Source organism: Metopolophium dirhodum, chromosome 2 (assembly GCF_019925205.1).
Source record: "Metopolophium dirhodum isolate CAU chromosome 2, ASM1992520v1, whole genome shotgun sequence".
In the NCBI taxonomy this organism is placed as follows: Eukaryota; Metazoa; Arthropoda; class Insecta; order Hemiptera; family Aphididae; genus Metopolophium; species Metopolophium dirhodum.
In genome coordinates this window covers 34,913,452-34,936,871 of record NC_083561.1, presented here as the reverse complement: position 1 = coordinate 34,936,871, position 23,420 = coordinate 34,913,452, and the positions used below count along the sequence as shown (strand labels likewise).

The 23,420-nt window shown below is 27.0% G+C and overlaps 1 protein-coding gene across 1 annotated transcript in view; it reads right to left on the bottom strand.

Moving 5' to 3' along the window:
* The window catches only part of LOC132939289 (beta-1,4-N-acetylgalactosaminyltransferase bre-4-like), a 44,014-nt gene extending 21,891 nt beyond the window's left edge, over positions 1-22,123 (bottom strand). The window contains exon 1 of the mRNA XM_061006376.1: positions 21,910-22,123. The gene's annotated coding sequence lies outside the window, so the exon portion shown is untranslated. The remainder of the gene's footprint in view (positions 1-21,909) is intronic.
* Positions 22,124-23,420: the final 1,297 nt, after the last annotated feature.

Genomic DNA, 23,420 nt, shown 5'->3' with positions numbered 1-23,420 from the left:
CATGGCCCACCCATATAGCAAAGCTAGGTGTGATTTATTGATTATTTAATTGGTGGGTAGTTGTATAATATGTATTTTAATTGAATAAAAAAAGAAGACTAGTACGAGATTTAAACATTATGTTAAGTGACCCACAAGTTTAACTGCAAAACAAGGTTTATTTAAGTAATGCAACATAAATACTAGACACACATTATGATAAAATAGAACTATGGTTAAGCAGTCGACTTCAAACGGTAACAAAACACATAAAATAACCTGACATTCAGACGCAACTGTTTATTCTTCATAATGTGTACCTACTACTTATATACAATTTATAGATTTTTGCTATTTAGTATTATTTTGAATACGTAATAAATATACTTTATAAAAATTAATATAATACGTTTAATTTTTTTTTAACAATCTATACTTTAACGGTAAATGTGATTGTTGAAAACCACGTAGGACAAGGTTTATTAGACACGACAAATAATTCCAATTTGTTTTCCAAATGTAAGTTCATTGCCGAATGATGATGGAGTGGTTGAAAGCTATAATTACTTATAAGTAATAACTCATTACTATTCGACACAGAATAATTTTATTTCTCTTAAAAGTTTATCATATATACTACCTTTATAATATTATAATTTATAATAAATTTATAAATGAAAATATCAAAAATATTCCCTAATCATCACCTAATATTTTGTTTTATTAAATGTTTTGAATTAATTAAAGGCTACATTTTCTTTTTAAAATTAGCCACACAATTATTTTGAGTAGTTTTAAAAAATGTTTCAATAAGTATAACTTCTTTAATTTTCCTTTTATCTAAACCTAGATACGTTTATTTATAAATTATATTCAATATAATTGTGAACCACTACCACTTTATATAGTATTACAATACAACGTTTGATAAATTTGAACATTTTATAAACAATAAATAATATAAAATATTGGATGTCAAATGTCAATAATAAAAGTATTATAATTTATAATGATTAATAATGTTTGTCTATATTGTTTTGAATTTGTAAAATTAGCAATCCCATTGTTAACTAGGTAGTGTACTAGTGTAACAAATAAGCTTTTGAGGGGGCTTATATTGGTGAACGTATAAGTTGGACACACATAAATATGTGCATAATAATTCCATACAAGGGTATATAAATCTCATGTAGCACTTGCACATTATTTGGTATCAGTTTTGATATTATGATAAATTTCCAATTCAATAAGGAAACTTTTGATCATTTCTGGATAATATATTCAGATGATTTATTGGGGGTAATAAAAACTTATTGATCCCGAAGTAGCCTGAACTCCAAAGATTCGCGTTAAACTGAATTTATACATTTTGAATCGACACTAAATTATTTCCGTTTAATTGTACCAATATAAAATTGAATTCCACTGAGATTGATTGCCATACTCTTTTATCTCATTTGAATTCATCGCGCGATAGTCTCATCAGTCGTCACTCGTCATATCCTCCAAAATAATTTATTTATTTGTTACGAAAAATAAAAAAAAAAATAGTTAATTCCTAATAGTAATCTTGATCAACTTATACAATAAATTTTACATGTAATATATATATTATATAGGTAATAGGTATATATGTTTACAAGACAAGAAAAATGTTATATTTTAATACCATAATTAAATATTTATTTTTATCAAAATGAATATCTAGGTATGTAAATATTTTATCAATAATATATAATACTTACCTAATATAGTTATAATTCATAAAACTATAATCAATTCTCTAAAGTTTTAGATTTTCTTGTAAGAAGTCAATAATAACATATTATTAATATTGTATTGAAAGTTTTAATTCCTAGTAAACTACTAAATAAGTAAAATAAAAATCTTTTTAAACAACATTAATTGTACTCCAATTTCCAATCAATTGCTGAGTGTAGGATCATGTAACTTTCATAACCATTCTTCTAATCAATCACATAGGTACATAATAAACTAACTAATATCAAAAACATATGCATTAATATTTCAAGGTTAATTTAATATTCCTTGGTCCACCAAGAGTCTAATACATTGATTTCCGTTGGGGTAAGCGAGGCAATAGAGTATACAAAATTCCCCAAACCCATTTTATTTTTCTTCCCTATACATATTTTATACTATGGTTCTTCTTCATCAATAATGAATTTCTAAAATGTTTCTAGAGAATATTATAGTAAAAGTTAGTGGTGACCAGACAATGTGTACGGTAACCTTACCGAACTAAATTAATACAATTTGATCTACAACATTGACACGTTTATCCATCCAAGTAGATTATATTATTCTATAAAATGTTACAATCTACATACACTACCCTAATATAGTAATATGTAACTGTATATAAGCACTAGTATTGTAGCATTTCAAAGATTAACATTCGTTGCCATCAATTATTGAAGTAGGTAGGTACCTAAATAATTAAATCGAGACAAACACATAATTATAAGGAACACTTTTTATCTACCCTTCCCGGTTTAGACAATTATTATACCACTACACAATTCAAGGTATATAAATCATGTGATGATAGTTGCTTTATATACATTTTATCTAGGTATTAGTGAAACATATTTTATTATTTTTCACAAATTTTGAATATTATGATCAGAGAACTGCCATAATTTAATGATGTATATTATACATACCTATATACAATAATTTAATATAGCCACGCGGACAAATTTAGTATTATATAATAACAAATATGATTTTATCATTAATCATTACTATGTTCAATTGAAACACAGCACAGGATTAAAATTTACTTATTGAAAATAAATTCCTTATCGTTTAATATAAAATAACAGTCGTTTTAGGTTTCTATAAACATAAGTTTTAATTGCCTTTATCCCATTTGTGTCCGTCCGTCCGTTAGTAACTAGTACATTGTTACTATTATTTGTACTAAGATTTTATATCCGTGGTTCTATTAAATGTTAATTCATACTAGCTAATATTAATAAATAACAAAGTATGAGTAGGTATTTAATATAGATTCATAGTAGCCAATATTAAAAAAATAGGTACCAAAATATAAAAGTTACCGAATAATTATTTTTAAATTGTATAATATGAAATTATAGTTTATTGCTCTGTTTGTTGCGTTGCATAAAAATACGTTTAAAAACCAGGTATTTAGCACTCTCGCCGAGTGAGATTTCCTAACTTGTTTATATTTAACTTTATTTTGTAGTTTGACTTTTTTATAATTTAAATTTAATATACAAAATATAAGATTAAATTATGCATACAATCAGTTTAATCTTACATTCAGTCTTATCGATTATAAATCGAGTGGAATACCTATATTTTCTATATTCTTCGTGCTGGTCATTCAACAATGTATAAATCTGAATGGCTTATTATTATTTCTGAAGGGACTTTTTTTCCATCGCCAAAAATTCAATATTCTTTGGCCTACTTTATACGACAAAGTATATGACACATGTTAAGTATTAATTTATTACAAAACGTATTAAAAAAAAAATGTTTTGTATTTATCCTTACATGAATAAGTATAAAATATTTACATATTTACTTTGATAATAACAGTTATAAAATATTCAACTCGTAGTTTTTTCCTTTTCGATCTGAAGTTAACAGCAAATAAGGTCGTATAATTTAATAATTCAATAAAAGTCAAGAAAGTTTCTACCCCTACTAAAGATATTGAAATAGAAATAAAATATTAAAAACTGTCAACGTTTTATATACCTACTATTAAAATATTTTTGTTATTTATAAGAAATGTTACTTAGTAAACTAAATGTAGTTTCTAAAAAAGTTATGAATTTGATTTTTAATTAATTATTTTAGTATCACCTTAAAAGTTTTGATATCAAATCTTACTAGTGTAATATGTATTTTTAGTTAAATTGTATTAGTTTTTTTTTGTTATAAATGCTAAGTTTTGTTTAATCATTTTTATAACTTAATATTTATTTTGGAAAATGACTCATTTATCACGTGAGTATTGGTTGCGACATGTTAGAAATAAATTCTCGAAAATAATGTGCCATATATTTATTATAAGGTCATTCGTTATATACACTATTTGCACCCTACCCGTCTTGGCTAACAACAAATCTATACAATAATGATTTAAAAAAAATGTAACATAGGAATACATGTGTAATAATTGGACTAACGTTGTCTTGTCACATTTCATTACACGAGTAAAAGATGTTCATCAGACAGACATACTTTATAATTGTCATTCCTGGAAGCACCTCACAAGTTAAGAAGATAGAAAAAAGTAAAAACACAACCACATTTTATTTTATGGAAATTAAAACAATAATATAATAATAGCCAATAGGTCGGTCATTAGAAAAAGAAAGACAATGACACAGGATCAATAATTTTCATTCAACGAGCACAACCAATTGAGGAAATACATTAACCAAAATATTCTTCCTCTTGTCATCCTACTATTATTTCCTCTTCATTTCTCACCCTTGTGTTTTGCTCATTTGTAAGTCAGAATTATCTTGCCCGCTTCACTGTGTGCCCTCCGCATTATGTCCATCGTTAATGTTACAAACCTTCATAACTCTCTCACTTTCTATCTCGTGACTGTCCGTCTGTCCCTCTCCGTGTCTATAATATGTCAGTGGACATAACAAATGCCAGAAAAGGACTTTTCGTTCTCCAGCATTAGTTATCCGTTCCTAGCGGATCACCCCTGATGTCACATCAACGTTGCTCATCAAAAACTTATACCTACATTTGAGAATTTATTAGGTGAGATGCATTATGCATATGATACTATATTTTGAAATTCTTATAGGTACCTAAGTATTTTGTGGAAATTATAATATTAGTACAATAGCACCTGTAGTTTTGTTTAAATAACATACAAACAAACAATTGTCTCTTTACATAATTCAATATTATTATGTATATTATTAAATATGAATTTGCGATTTACTTATAAAAATCAATATTATTTATTTTTATGTATTTACTGAAATATACAGTATAAAATTGTAGTTAGAGTGCTGAAAGTATTTCTTAAATATTTTATTCAAGTTAATGGATCAATAAATAAATAAAAACGATTTTAATGCTAGTAGAAATAATATTAATTTTAATTATTTTCAGATCTTATATTAGTTACAAATTCAACTTAACAACCATTGAATAATTTCCAAATTTAATCAGATGGTTATCTAACTATACTATTAATTATAGTCAATCTTATTTGTTTTAGGATTTAGACAAAATTATTGACATTTAATTTACCACGATTTAATCGTTTTACTAATACTATCATATATTTTAGTTATACCTACATAATATAAAAAATTCCTTCAACATGAATTAAATATTTATATAATAAAAAAAAATAAGTATAAATTTAACTTTCAAAATATTCACATAATATGTTTTATTAATCGGCTAGCTCCTAACTATACGGCTCGCTTTAAGAAACGTAGAAACCAGGGCTTTGCATCAGAATTATTTATTTGAGTTTCGGGTTTCTGGTGCTACAGATGAATTCAGGTATTCAAACATTTGGGTGCTTATAACCACACATGATTGTCCGGGTTAATATAGGGTTGTTAAGTGATCTAGGCAAAACTGATTTTTAATTTATTGATCATGAATAAAATTTGGCTTTAGTGACTGAGCCATAGTATTACTTATATAATATACATAACATAAAAATAATAAAAATATATTTAAAATATTATAAGTTATAACCTATAGTATTTAAGTAAAACGAAATTTACAAATTTAGTGTACTTATAGTTACGTCAGTAAAATTAGTTTTTTTGTATGACATACCTAATAATTAAAGTGATGAAAAAATTGTATTATAAGTTTATCCAGAATTTGTATATTTTGCTTAAAGAATTGAATGGCATTTCTTTCATTCTACAATTCTGAACAAACTTAATTTAAAAACATGAATTACCTATTTTTTTAATTTATAGGAAATACTTAGATTATTATTTCAACTTGTAAAATATTACTGATAAACCATGATAACTATGGTTATTATAACATTATGGCAATTTAGATCATCGTTGTCGCGATAATCATCAATATTAATTCATTTTTGAAGAACTATCCTACACACTCACCCTTCAGTCCACGAATCACGGTTTTAAAATTGAACAAATCTCAAAAAATACATACAAAATGTCAAAATTACTTGTTAGTAAGTGTCTGGTTAACTTGGATGTTTTGGATAATTCAGGTGTTGTAAAAAGGTTAAGTATATGGGGTGTTGGTTATTCAGGTGTTGGATTTTTAAATGGTTTATGGCAGAGTTTCCCAAACTGTGGGTCACAATTATATGTTTGGTAGGTCGCTGAAAGTTTTGAAATATACATGTATTTTTATAATATCCCATATTCATTATTTTATATTAGATTATTATAAAATATAATATACAAAAAAAATAAAATATATAATTTATGTATACAATTTACGAATATTTTCCGTGTAACTATTGTACCTAAATTTATTACTTTGATATAAATGCAGTTTAGGTCTGAATTGTTTTATCATGATCCGCGAGGATTACGAGTGTACCAGTGACGGAATAACGAGTCACCACAACGCTGTTGTACTAAATAAGTCACCTCAAAGATAGCGATCATCAATGTAACAACAACAACAAAAAAATGTTAATTTAATGAATTATTTAGTATGTTATTAAGGGTTGCCAAAATTTAAAAATTTTCCAAAATGGGTCGTAGCGTAAAAACTAAAAAGTTTGGGCCCCTGGTTTAGCAGCGTGTTATAGGTTCTGACGGAAACCAACTACAAATTTACAAATTTATAACTGTGGATCCTTATTATAAGAGGAAATTTTTTAATCATATTTAATTTAAACATGTTAAATTTGAAGTTACTATATTTATACGGCCAAATATTTAGTAAAAATACCCAATATAAATTTATAAAATATTCCTATCCTCGTAAATATTATTTACACTTGAACTTTATTATTCAATTTTACAACAAATAAATTTTTTAGAACAACTATGCTATAACGATTTTTAACTAAAATTAGTTTCTAATGAAATATAAAATTTTTACCAAAAGTTAGCGTAATAAAATATAATACAAATGTAGACGTTTTTTTTGAAATAACATGTACATACAACTCAACGTGGTATTGTGATGTAAAGTAAATAAAAATAATAATAATTAAAACTATTACACTTTACAGGAACGCACATTGGGCGTTATGGCCTTTATGTATAAAAAGTAAAAACAAAAAGCATTATGCATTGTCATTATTTAAACCAGGGAAATGTTAATACTATCACCATATTATAATGCTTGTACCTATGTCTGATTAAACCTACATTAATTATTATTATTAATTAGTTATTATTATAAATTAGTTCATTATTCCGTTCGGTTTATAAATTGTAAGTGTCAACTTATTTGGTTAGGTAGCTAACAATAGTTATTTTGAAGTCTGTATTGATTACGGTTTGGAATGTAATGATATTTCGGAAGGGAAATATTGTGTTGTATGAAATAAATGTATACGCTTGCCGGTGGCAGTGATGGTAGATTGGTAACTCATTATTTCGAAAAGAAGATGGCGAAAATACACTAAAAAAAGTTATATAATATTATATTTATGTATTTCTTACGTCAAAAATATAATTCATTATTTTAGGTTCTATGCTCCCACCTGTGACGAAAATATAATATAATATATTCTGCACTCGTTCGCCAAAATATATTAAACACAACTAGTCTGACCGTTGATCAGAGACGAAATGGAAGCCTCATTTTCTTTTCTAAATTCTTATATCCAGAGGGATCGACTCGCCCTTCCCGTTGTGTGTCCCTGGTCGATTTTAGGGTTAACTTTTGCCTGACTGAATCCAATATTCTTACGTCTCGTTTTATCCTTAAAACTATTTGCACACCCCCACATTTTTCTACCTACCCTGATGGTTGCGCGTATTGCCAAACGAATACCCTTATTTCAGTATTTCTAATAACATACTATAGGTAGGTAGGTACTTGCTCCGTTACAATTTACAATTACAATCCATAATTACAATAATCCTATCATAATGGTAATTTTAAATTTGATATTCAATACGTCATAATAACTTATGTTGTGAATATACCTATTGTTATGAGCTCTACCAATAACAAACTAATTGGTATACATTTTATATTATATTATAATGACCGAAAAATAATAACATTATATTATAATATTGTTGTATGGTATTGAAAAAAAGTTATAGATAAAACGTCACAAATTACACAAATTAAAAGTAAATTATTATCGCTAAAATGTTATTCAACGCAAAGAATGGAATCGGTTTTAAAATTATATTTTTATTTGTTGTTTACAGTGACGAAATGTATGATAGTATCAGTGCTTTCCAAAAGTTGTATGTTGTGTATATATTATACTTATAAACGTTATCAATCGATTATGTATTAAATAAATTTGTCACTTCAAACAGACCATTTTTAAATGTATTCAGTAGTTAATTGCAGTATAAATAAAAAAATTCAATACTATGAAAGAAATTTAAGCATGCCCATTTTTAACCAAGTTCCACACTAAGAATCTTTTTTCGAATGCATTGGTATACCAATATACCGTAATAATACCTCACGAAACGCTCAATCCACGTTTCAACCGATATGGGTAGGTGGAGGTTCAGATTTGAAATAACGAGCATCTGAAAAAGATGGCTGGAGAGATGGGTGTTTGACAATTGACGAGATGGTCCTATCAACCGTGTACCCGAAGAAGAAAAATAAGAAGCATCAATATATGTATCTGTTGCCGTAGTAAGCGAAGTAAATCGAGTTTCCAGTACACTCTTTTATTGTATATCCATGCTGTCTAGTTTTTACTTTGTACACTTATAAATTATCTTTAATTCATCTGAGTTAAAGAGATATTTATATTAAGGAATTTCTAGGATATTACTTAGTTTTTAATATACCTTCATAAAAATAGCAAACATATTTTATGTTTATAATTTGTGTTTCATATTAATTTGATCATATATGTATATGTAGTTTTTTATTTTTTATTTTGAGTCTTATAAGGAAATATATTTTAATTTGTAAAACATGTTTTTATAACTCATTTTTTTTTAACTTTTTTGTGTATATTATTGTCATGTTAAGATAAGAGTTTCAACATTTCACAATATTTTGATGTCATGATATTTAGCATTCTAGGTCCATACAAAATATTTAAATTTATTATTGAAAATTACTAGAAATTAAGTTTTCAGCTCCTAAAACAAAACTTTTATTCATAAGTTATTAATAATTTCTCACTTAAACAGAAGAAATTTAATTATTAACATTTCCCGAAGTTTTAAAGCTTTTATATTATACTGTATAAGTAAATAAAAATAAAATCATTTTTAAATAATCTTTTCCTAAAACATATTTATGTTATTTTATTTAACAGATTTATTGTGTATTTTCTATATTTGAATCCAAATATGTTATTTGTATATATACCAAAAAGCTATTATTTAAAATGTGTTTTACAGTTTTAAAAATTATGAAAGTGAGATTCAAAACAATATTTTAGGAGTAATAATTTAGTCCGCTTCCATCATTAATTTTAGATTCTGAGTGAAGCGATGAATGTATTGATTTTACAATGATGTGTGTTTTTTTTTATTTTTTTTTTAAATTTTTTTAAATTTTTTTTTAAATTTTAATTTTAATTTTTGTGTCTGTTTCTGATAGGAAAGTGAATCTAGTTGGTACTTTGGGAGGTCAAAAGTAAAAATGTAGTTAGTTTTTTGTCTTTAAATATCAATAAAATTGTATTTGTTGGGTAACAAAGCGTGACAATTTAATATAAGGCTCCTGATACAACATTATAATAACAGTTGAAAAATATTAAAAATACATAGGCACAATTTTTTTTTATAAGCATTTAAAGTTCAAATCTTGACAAAATTTATCAAATTTATAATTTAATAATTATTTTGTAGTTAAAAATGTATAAAATGTTCAACTTTTATAGCTAAGGATTGAAAATTTAAAACAAGGCTCCACGTAAATAGGTTCTATATAAATTACTTTATTCACAATAATATAATCAAATATAATATACTTAGTAACATCATAGGCTGACTGACCTTCGCTCGGAATCGTTTTTCTTATACAATGATATTATATCATTGAATTCAAATTTAACACCACCCATTACAGTGACCCACTTGTAACCTACTGTACAGCAGAGTGACATCCACTTACCCACCTTTTTTTTTTGGTAGTATCACATGTTTATTTTGTAAATGATAAACAATAAACTATTCAAACCCAAAATAATATGATCATAATCTATCTAACCTAACAACAATTAAATGAACTATCCTAGCTATTTTATATATCAGATTATGGACAAGTTTTGTCAAAAATAATAAAAATAATTAATAATTTAGAAAATTATTAAAAACATAATGTTATGTATTTTCAATAATAGTCTGGATTTCCTAGTTGGATAAAAGTTGTTGGTTCGGCTACTGACTGTTCAGATTTATAATAATAAACATCAATACCAATGTATATAGTCTCGTGACTCGTGCGACCTAGTGAAACACTTTACTGAGTAAAATCGACGAACTTTAGAGCATTTTCTGTTTTCTATGTCCCATTATATATTTTATAGATGTATTTGACTAGGTATATGATTATATGACTGTCTATTAATTTGTTTTTGCTATTTTTTTTACTTGAGAATAACATATTTTTAGTTAAAAATTAAAAAAATAGATACAAAACTTTATATTTTTAGTTGCAATATATTATAACTGACGTTGTATTTAAATATAAAAGAGATTAAGTAAAAAAAGGTGGACAAGTGTGTACTGCTTTGCAATAAGTTATAAGTATACAGTATTTGTCGAGTATGTGTTTGTAATGGACTTGTTATATTTGAATTCAATGATAAATTATAGCATAGTGCATACGAAAAACGATTCTGATCGGAGACGTTGTATTCTCCTATAAATAATCTTTGTAATAATAATTAATTTTAATAATTAAAAAAAAATTAATACAAATCAAAAATATCTCATGGCTAAAAATACCTTTCTAGTAAATTTTTTTTTCGTTAAAGGTAGAATAATTTGTAGGGAATATATTATTAAATGTTTAATGTTAGCTATAAAAAAAACTTTTATGAATTTCTATCTGTAAACTAACAAAATTTGAAAAATTTCTCATTGCTATAATAGCCCATATAGCTTAAAAAGAGTGTCAAAATAATTTGAAATAGTTTGAATTTTACTATGTATGGAAAATGCTAATACAAATATTTGGTGAAAATTTCAAGTGTCTACGCCCTACTGTTATTCTTTTAGGAATTACAACAAAATATCAAAAATTGATTAATTCGGGAATTCGTTAATTTACATCAAAACATCAAATATCGTAAACATTTTAAATTGAAATGCCCATAAAAAATTAATGTTACTTTCAGGTAAACATTTTTTTTTGTTAAATGTAGAAAAATTTATAGGGATTCTTCTTTTAAAATTTCTAATGTTGGTTATGGAAAAAAAACTCTACGAATTTCCAACTGAAAAATAATTTGTACATTTTTGGGCTATTTTGATTAATTTTTGTCAACATTTGAACTTTAAATGCATATAAAAAATAGGCTTGCTTATATATCTTAAGTATTTTTTAAATGCTATTGAAGAAGTTTACGAAGAACATTTTATTAACTTTTCAAGCTGTTTTACTGAGTGCAAAAGTTTTTATCAACAATAATTTACAAAAATTTACAAAATTCTAAAATTTCTCAAAGCTATACATTGCTCAAAAAGAGTCAAAATATTTCAAAAATGTTTCCATGTATGGAAAATGCTAATATATATATTTAGTGAAAATTTCAAGTATCTACGATGGTTAAAATAAAATAAAATACATTTTTTTTCTATTTTTCCTTTATTTTTTTTTGCGTTTTCGAAAACTATTGGGAATTTCTGTACGAATGTGAACTAGATTCAATTTTTTATCAGAAATGATGCTGATGTAAAAACTTGGAGCATTTTCAATACCCCAAATATTGATGACAGAAAAAAACACACATCGTTGTAAATACAATACCTACATTAATCGCTACGCCCAGAATCTACAATTATTATTACATTCAACGAGATTCAAGATGTATAATATATATATATATTATTTATATTTAAGTTATAAATACAAATATCCACTCAATTAAAAAAAACAGTGCATTAATTTAAAAGTAATTATATATTTTAATAAGTCTCAATAAAGTATAATACGAAGTTAACGATTCATTAATATTAATTCGATTAAATTATGAGTTACGTAACTCTTTTAAATACAAAATAAAAATTATCCAAGAAAATAATTTCTACTGTAGAAAAACCCTAAAGAAATATATTAATTGTTCATAATTTTAACACGATTGAAAGTTTTAAATAATTTATGACAGGAGCTTAGAAGTATCAATAATTTTGAATTGATATGACAACTCTCGAGGATGAGTTTAATTCAACAGGAAGTGTCGTACAGTTTCTCATTGATTGGAATTTAGACAAATAGTACTTAAAACTATATAAATGTAAAAAATAACTAAGGTACCTAAGTAGGTTCGTGTATAAATGCATGCGCCATGCACACATTAAAATAAATAATTACTTAAAAATAAATACTACCTACCTATTTATTAAGTTTGAAAACTTATTATTAAAATATATATATATTCATTAAAATTAATTAATTTTTCAATTAGATTCATGAAATAATCTGCGTAGGCGTAAAATTCTCAAAATTGCAAACTTCAAAAGGTTATAAACCTATAACTTTGAAATTATAAGTCCGACCGTCAGATTAATAACAAATTCTGATTGAAAAATTGTTCTTAACTCACTGAAATACATAGGTTTCGATAAATTGACTGAGTTAAACTGTATTGTAAGCCATATTTCAATATATTTGTGAAATTGCAATAGATTAATGATTACTGATTAGTGTTTATTACGAAGTAATATTATTTTAGTTATGTACAGCTGCCATAGAGTATTCGGCTTTTTATGTATTGTTTCTATAAAATATCTAATAATAAGTACCTATATATAATAATATTTATAGTTAAACTAGCAGATCCCGCGCACTTCGTTGCCCGTAAAAAATGGCAACTATTAAACAAATTGAGATTGTTCAATTTCTTTTGGGTGTAACTCGCATGCACCTCGACATGCAATGTGTGAAAATTCGATTTGATGCATGCTTGTACCTGATTTGCCCAAATAACCAATAGTAAATAAATACTAATTTCTACTAATATTTCTCCTATAATCTAACCTAGCCGTTTAGGAGGAATTTTAATACTTACACACGAGAAGAAATATATATATATATTAAGATAAGTACTTAAATATGGTACGCAAGTTTAAAATAAAAAAGTCGTGGAAGGGGGATACTACACCCAAATCCCCCCCTCCCCCGTAAAGTTTTTTTCAATATCATTTAAAAATAAGTTTTTGAAGGCAATATTACATTTATAATTTCACATTTTGATCTGTTGCAATATCATGGAGAAGCCATTCGTCAAGTTTACTCAAAATATAATATAAAGCCCTTATTTTATCTAAGCTCCAATATATTCATATTTATTTACAAATGCTAAATTATCGATACCGTTCATACACCGGTCTTATACTGGAGCATTCCAATCCAGTTCGATATCCAGAACTCTTAATATTGCAGGTCGCAGGTGTATCACCCTTTAACATGAAAAGAACCCAAACTCATGATATTCGCCACAAGACGTACGCAAAATAATATCGAAGTAATGAAGCAAATCAGAGTGGTCCTAGATGTTATTAAGAACAAAACCATTCAGGCGCATATATAGCGCTTTATCAAACATCTACATTCTACGTCAACTAAGTGTTGTGAACTCACTAAGAAAAATACCATACCCATTACCCATAATATATAAACAACAACTCCAATCAATCATATCCGAACTTCCTGATTTCACTGAAGTACCTATATACTATATAGGTACACCGACCGGATCAAAAATTGATAATACGGTGTAGGAACAGTTGTATTATTCCAAGACTGTTCTTAGACTGTCAAATGTTAGTTCTATCTACACAGCTAAAGCAGTGGCAATTATAATGCTCTGGACCTTATAAAAAAAAGACTCATTATACACAAAGCGGTCATACTCAGCAACTCACTAAGTACATTAAGCTTATATGAATATCTAGCCATAATCAAGTATTGGGCAACAAAGGAACGGACAAAAAATCACGTGATGTAATTGCATCCTCGGAGGCTTTTATTCTAACAGATTTCATCTTACTTGACACTAAATCGATAATCGGAGGAAACTCCAACGATATGTGGTAACAGCCAACCCCCACCTACCATAAATTATTGGCCCCTGTACTAAATTTTTTTATGGTCCCTTTACAAATTATCAAATCAAATACCACCAATTACTGAATTACAAGCCATACGGGTGTCCCATATGCAATTTCTAGAAATAGGTTAGGTTGACCCACAGCTTAAAATAACAAAATTACTTAATATAAGTAATAATATTATAATATACATTTTTAACATAAAATACTATTTAATATAAGTACCAGTTGTTGTACCCCCTACGGTGAAACATGTTTTTACCGACTTTTGCGCTTAAGAAAGACGAAAATGAAAGACAAAATGCGGAAACTTCTGTCGGAAGCACTCCACGCCCGAATCACACACGCAACAACTGATCAATTTCCTACTTAGATAATTAATGCTTAAATTATAAAATGTTTTCAAAAAAATGTAAAAATGTATAAGATCTTAAAGTATTTGTAATTTAAAAAGCTAATGGCCATCGTTGTCACAGCTTAATCAATAAAAAAAAAATATCTTTTAAAATTATAGTACAGGGTTAATTGTACTAACTGAATATAATATTTTTTATTCGTGGTGTGATGTTAGGTGTTATTGATTTTTTACACATTATAACTATTGAGACTGTTGTAGTATTGTGAGAGAAAAAGAATTTGAGAAGTGAGTGTTATATTTTTTATTGACACTTTTGATACATATACCTATTACCTAGTGACCTAACCTGTACACTGTACAGGCATTTTATGTTAGTGGATTATAATGACAATAGAAAATATAAATTATAATGGATGGCGCTATATAATATGTCTTAACAATATTATTATAATAATAAGTCTTACCAATTATTATTATTTTTATTATAACATACACTATATGACTAAGAGAATATAATTGTTTTTCAAATACTGTATTAATACTGTACTTACTTTTTTTTTACAATTATAAAAAAATATCTTAACAAATTAAATATTTTAGAATATCGAAGTAAAGGATATAATTAAAACAACTTGTAACAATAGAATACAAGCTTGTTAACGACTAAATAAATGTAAAATGTAACTAAAAATGAATGAATCAAATTCGTGTTTTGTACTAATCTATAATCTTGAATTTAGATTTTCGTAAAACTATCTTCATTCTTCAATAAGAAATAATATGTGGAAGTGCTCAACTATTCAGAATATTAAAACTCATTATATCAAGAGCCTACCTTATTTAGATATTTTTTAATAATAGGTAATGAATTACCTATCCTATTATTTTGTATATATTTATCAAGCATTTAATTATTTTTCGTTATTGAAAACTAAACAAGGAACCACTCTCAATGCTAATTTTCTACTCCAAAAAGTATTGGCAGACACCATGGAAAAAAATGCACAGATCATTGTAAGACCAATAAGGCAATATTATATTCATCGCTCCGGTAAGAATCGAAAACAGTGATAAATTGATATTTAGGAGCCATGGAAATCGAATAGAATTATTATAAAAGTTTAAACTATAAGAAATGATCCGTGCTACAGAAGTATAGCCTATACCAATCATGGGATTAGCCCCGACTGTATATAATTTCATATATTGTATTAAATATGTAAATTATGCAGTATACAAATATACAATATACATGGACCTTTAATTATTTTCCGGGATTTACTAGGATTGAGCATATTGGAATGAATTATTAGGTGGTTACACTTACAGACTATAAATCGTTATTTATGGACAACGTTCATATTATTATGGTACCTACTAAAAGCAATTTTTAGACTGCATGCATATGTTCGTATCCAGATAATACAATTAGTAGTAGTAAACTGTTAAGTACAACATATAATATTATACTACGTAATCTGGTTAAGCTAACCAATCAACAAATAATTGTTGGTGCATACATATTATCTCAATCAATACTTAATAGCGCATTACAAGGGTTAGATTAAATCCTTAAATAAAAAAAAAAAACTATAATACCTATTTATGGAATCTGAATTTTTTTATTTCCGATTGTAAAAAATGATACGATTTTTTTTTTGTGAAACATTACTAAATTTAATTTTTGAAAATTTGATTATGAACTATGAAACATATTAAGCTGTTATTCAAACATCAATAATTAGTAACTTCTATTTTTTTTCTTCCTGTACCTACCACTGTACCACATGAAATAAGGCAAATTACTATAAATAATATCAATATGGTACTATTTTTTTTAAATTAAAATAAAATTTATGAGAAAATAGTATTTTAATAGAAATATAGTATTCAGAACATGTTTCAATGAATTTTTCGATCAGTCTATATTATAAAATTATTCAACATTTTTAAAATGTATACTTTTGTAGAAAACTATTAAATATATCAAAATATAAATAATTAACTTAACTAGTCATAACTCATAAATGTTCAATTTTTTAAAAATAAAACAAAGTGCACATGTATTATTATACAATTTTTTTTACATAACTATATATAATATTGTAAAAGAATAAATACATAAGTACTTACATAAACGCAGTAAGTTATATGATAGTAATAATATTATAATTTTATAAAATACTATTAGACATGTGGACATGATAGAATACACCACCCAGAAACGGTTCTTTGAAATAAAGGATTACTTTTTTTAGTTTTATGTTTAGAATTTTACTGTTGAGCGGGTGAACATAGTTGATTTATTCAGCTAAAAATTCGCAACACCAATTATGCGTTTTAGACGCATCGGAAGGTATCTAGAACAGCTCTGCAGCGTCTTTATGCTTATTGATTAAGCTAAGCTATTATTAAACTGTATTAATACATATTTCAAAAATAAAGGCTAGTTCAAAACTTTTAGTAAAGAAATGCAAATTTTATGTCAGTATTACAATATTGTATAAAGCATAATATTATGTAAAATCAAGGCTTAAACTCTAAAAAAAAATGTTTTTTCTGTTTTGGGTATTTTAACGTTATACAATTTTAATGTTTAACGTTATTGTACGTTGAAACGTTATTTGATTTTTTCCGTTTGACGTTATTAAATTTTTAAACGTTTTTTCAATTTTTCGTTTTTTGTTGAACGTTATAATATGTTAAAAATAAATATAGAATTTAATTTTTTTTTCTTCAATAAATTCTATTGGTATTTGTGGCATTGTTTGTGGTATCCACACTGTTATGTAAGAATTATGAAATTAGTAATTTTTTGGCCAGGTTAGATTATTTTCAATAGAGTTTTTAGCAAAAGCTAACTGATAAGTGATCTTTCTTTTTTTGTGTCATCATCTTTTGGGACAGAAAATGCTTTCAATCTTTTCTGGTAGGAAAGTGAATTTAATTTGTACTTATTGTGGGAGGGGGGCAGTGGTGTATTGGTAAATATATTTATGGGTATACGCACCAATAATATATGTATGTAACCTAAACGATTAAATTATATCATCGTATATATTATATAACGTTATTGCAGTTCAATTAGTACATAGTTTTTAACATTATTTTATTAATTTTTGTATAATGTAACAATAGAAAATAAAACAAAATCAACTCGAATGTCAAAAAAATTAAAATTATAATAACATTATTATTATAGGTACAATCTATAGAATTTTCCACAAAGATTTTTTGAATTCAATATTGGGTTTACTAAATTGAACTTAAAGTCTTAAAATACATTAAATACAACGCATATTGTTATATAACTTATATTCAATACCTACTTAAATTGATAAATAATTCATTAATACGAATAACTTTTTTTCCTATATGAAATATTAAATAAATTTTAAATCTTATTTGGTTTTCTGGTTATTTTGGAAGCGTATAAATAAGATTTTACATTGGGTATACGCCGAAAATCGAAAATCTTCTGATGGGTATACGGCGTATACCCGCGTACCCGTACCAATACACCACTGGAGGGGGGGGGGGGGTCAAAAATAAAAAATATTAGTTGGAGAAAAGACGATAATATTAATGAAAAATAATTTTTTATAGTTTAACGACGTTATAGTGACCTACACTCTTAGCAATAATTCAAAAAGAAAATTTAACCGGTAAAATTATAATGTATGTCGGACAAGTGGGAATCGTATGTAAATCCCCAATCCCCAAGATAACATCATCAACTGTGAACCATTCAGAAAATTTTGTTAATCTTGACACAGGCGCAAATACACAAACAATTGAAGTCAGTTTAAAAACAAAAATGTTACGTTAAATTCATTACCCACGTCACCACTCTAGAATTGTTACAAAGACACTTGATCTAAAAATATTGATTCATTTATGGATTTTTGAATGATATTATTTATGAACATGTCTCATTTATAAAATTAAAATGTATTATTTAGTATTAAAATATATGTGAAATGTACCTTCCTAATATTTTTTATTATTATTTTGTGTTCATTACGTGTAGGTCATGACAAATGAATCTGTAGGTCAGCATTGATTTTTAGGTCACACACTAAATTAATGCCCATAATTGTTATTAGCCTACTATATTATACTGACTAATTATCCATTTGTTACATATTAGAAGTTTTGAATTCTTATAAATTATAAGAATTATAAGTTATAAATTGTATGTATGCAACAGGTACATAGGCGTAACCATAAATTATATTGGGGCCCATATTATAATGGGCTAGGCCACCACACTCCCCTTTACATGATTTATGTTAATGACATTTATTTTTCAAAAAATCGTGCCTAGTATCTAAAATATTTTGAAATTGCTATAATAACAACTTAGAGTAACCTTGTATTAAGTTATTCAAGCTTTTTGTTTTAAAAATGTTATATTATATAAAATAAACATTTGATGAACATTTTAAGTATATACAATGATTTGTTTTTGAATTACTTCAAAATACCAAAAATTGATTGAGGATAGATATAGTTAATCTAATGGTGAATATCCAATGTCGAAAAAATTTGAAATTCAAACGCTCATAAAAAATCTTATTTTCCGAGAAATTTTTTTTGTTAAAGGAAGAATAATGTATGAAATTCTTATATTTAAAAAGAACAATTTTGTATACATTAATACATTTGTATACAATAATTTGCAAATTTTTGTTTAAGAAAAAATATTCACCTTACCTAATTATAATTCTGGAGGGTCTAATATTCACACTGGAGGGCTTTAATATTTACGAACGATTAATATTGTTAATGAATTACATTCATACAAAATAACTAAAATTGATTTGGTCAAATACTAGTTTTGTGTAAATATTCCTATTTTCCCTGATTTTTAGTCGGAATTCTGGATTTTTGAAAAATTACTGGGAATTTTTTTACTTTTGATCTCCTAAAGCAATGTAATATAAAAATGTGCATGACAATTTTACAGTTTATCTCTGCATTAAAAAAATAATTTAAAACTATAATATTATAGTACCTAGGTTACTTTAATTAAATGTTAAAGCCTAAATATTTTATACTAATTATATATTTTTTAAAAATGACTAATTTTTCGTGTTTTTCAGAATTTATATAGGCAGTTTAAAAAATTACCCTTTTATATTTCCTTCTCAAATAGAAAACCACGTACTACAGGTATTTTAAAAATGACTTCTTTAATGTACCATCAATAAATTTGGCCAATTTCCAATTAATATAGACAATAATATTAAATAAATAATAAATGCGTAGATAATTCATTTAAAATACTTTTTAAAACTAAAAACGTGTTCATATAAAAAAATAATTAAAATCATTATAAAATTAATAACTTTATTAATCTTCTCAACATTTCAAATTGAGAATAAGTTGTACATTTTATTACAAAATTAAAAGAAGTTATATTTATATATAATAGGTACATAAAAATTTTAGTTACTCGAAATAATAAAAGGTAGGTACATTGTGTGCATACCTACTGCATAATATAACTGTGCAATGTAAAACCATAATATAATATATGAGTTTATGAAGGTAGTTTAGTCATTATACATGGTATTAAAATGTTAAATATGTGTGTATTAGTATTTTTGTTCTCTATAAATTATAAATACTTTTTGTTAAATTTAAAAAAAACGATTAAAAAAGTTTTAATTTAAAAACGTTCAGGGTTTTTATATATAAAACTCTAGTTCTGATTTTCAAATAAACTATAATGTACCTTCACATTTGTAAGTTTCTGACCTACAGTTCATGTAATTTCAGGTAGTTTGACAAGATAAGTTTTTTCATATTGCTAGGATTTTTAAGTACTGCGGTAGAAAAGTGAAGTGTGTATGTATAGTATGTGTCACTCGAGTGGCCATTGCGAGGTCATATTTCGATCAATTATTCAACGTATTTTCTACAGAATGTCCCCAGTTTTCTGAACCTAGAATTATAGCTTCATACCTTCATACATACCTTTTTTTTTAAAATACCTACCTACAATAATTTAATATGAACTCATATTTATATGATACGACCGATAAGAGATTAATAATTAACATTATTACTATATTTTATTAAATTATATACCCGGGTCTCATAATTGTGTACAACGAGCATATAGTTTTTAAAATATTGTGTATTTATAAAGCGTTCAGAACGTTTTAAAGGCTTCATGAATAAAAGTCATAATAAATTAATGATCATATTATAATATTTATACATACATCACGTATGCCATTATATAGTTGTAGAATATTGCATATATATATGTTGTTTTATGACATCGTCGAGTTGATTTTTCATGATGTATGTAATATAATAATAACTAATAGGTCTAAGTGTAGTATATTGTATATCACTTACTCGAGAACTGGGTTTTGGTTAATATTTATATTTGAAATAATTTCTTTTTTCTCGTGGACTCCCATTCCGGGCACGTATTCATCCGTTTTAACGATTAATTTATTTTGAATCCACACGGCGGACTCACCATATCAGCCCTCCACGGTCACCCGCCCACACATCATCCATCGTCAGCACGCGCAAAGATGAGAAAATCAATTTTCCACTCTGCCAGCATACTATGTGACGATGTACTCTCACCGTCACATTATTCTATTTTATTCAGTATACATTATAAAATAATATGTACCAGCCGGCAGCCAATAGCAGGTACGTAATCTCCGTCGCCGACACGTCTGCATCACTCGTGGCGTGGGACTTTCTACTTATCATCGGCGTCCAGCAGCAAAATACAATTTAATACACGCGTATCTAGGCATCTCTCGGGGTCTCAAAGCCACCCACGTGTGAAATAAATTTCCTCCCAAAAACACGCCACATGTGTATAATATTGTGCTATATATATATATATTATATTGCACGCCTATATACCTCCACCGCGCACGTTTCCGTTGCGTTAATAAACCACGATATATACATGAGTTATATAAATAAAATGTTTTTAGAGCGTACTCGATTATCGCTTTTTACATTTTTAAACAGGTAAATAAACGTTTTGATACTTATAAATAGTAAACTCTGCAGTGGATTTTAAAGGACAAGACTTTATACAGCTAAATACAAAAATTACATTATTGTCTCATTATGCTTTTATGGTCTTACCTGCGAATTATTACGATTGCGACCACTACAATACGACAGTGGTATTCTCGATGACGACGGAGGGGGTGAAAAAAAAATAATGCTATGATTGTTATGACGCTAACTCCGCCACCGCCGCCGCCGCCGCCGCCGTCGTCGTCGTAGTCGTGACTTTGCAAGTCGTCGGAGCCGTCGTCAGAGTCGAGGGAGGTACACGCGCACCGGCCGAACGCGAGCTAAGGCCTCGCACTGAAACGGCACAGCGCTGCGGCGGCGGCATGGAACGGAAAAAAAAAACACACACACTACACAGCAATCCCAAAGGGTAATAAGCGTCGGCGCGGTTGTATCTTTCTCTCTCACTCTGTTTCACTCTCCTCCCATCGAGCGCCGTCATCGGCGGCGGCGCTAATGTTTGGGGTACCCGGCTATGTACGTGGTAGGTACCTATATAATAACGACGATGACGGCGGCGGCGACGACGACGACGACACACGGAAAAGCGCGTTCGGCGAGGCTGCTGCAGTGAGCGCCTGCACCACACTATTATTGCTGTTTTGCGTCAGTGAACGATATACTCGGGGGGGGGGGGGGGGGGTGGTATTCCAATGCTTTTTGAATACGATTTTTAAGAGTTAACCTACTCGTTGTCATGTATCGTGAATTTTTATTTAAACTATATTTTATACCTTTGAAAAAAAATACTTTTTATCAAACACCGAGCAAAAAATTACAATTGAGTAAACTGACTTGCAGTGCTTAGTTTTTTGCTGTGTAAGTACATTGCTACATAGTAAAGAATTTCGTTTTTAGAATATTAAATGTACCTATACTTACATAAGTTGGATATAATAACGACAATATAAAATAAAAGTAATAGGTACTATTGCTATACATTAACAGTTATTCAGTTATATTGACGTTATTGAAATTGCATAATATAGAATATAGTCATATAGATGCCCTCTGATGCCTACGTGAAAACCACTATAATATTATTCAAACACCCAATACAACATGCAAATTGTTGGTTCTGTCGTCAATAACAAATATATTGTATTCAATGACTTTCTAGAAAATAAAGTTTATACGATTTACGGTATATACCTACTTAAATAAAAGTTAACATTTTACAATTTTAATACCTGTAAAAATACATTAACATTTTATCTAGGTACTGAAGTAATTTTAAAAATAAGAACTATCTAAGGTAAATACAATATCCATCATACTATTGTAATGAATAATTCTTTTCTCATATTTTCACTTCATGTCTGAAAATATTTATAATATTGTTTAGCTTTATAGGAACATATATTATATTATGATATTATAATATCTTATATAACTAGGTACCTACCTAACTATATAATAATATAATATAATTCACAGGATAGTTGTTTTAGCAGTGTAAAAACTAACTAGAGGTACTTCGAACATAATATTATAAGCTTTTCATAAATATTTTTTGTAAAATTTGTGAATTGCTTATTTACAGACTCTATTCTAATATTTCATATATTGGCCTTATT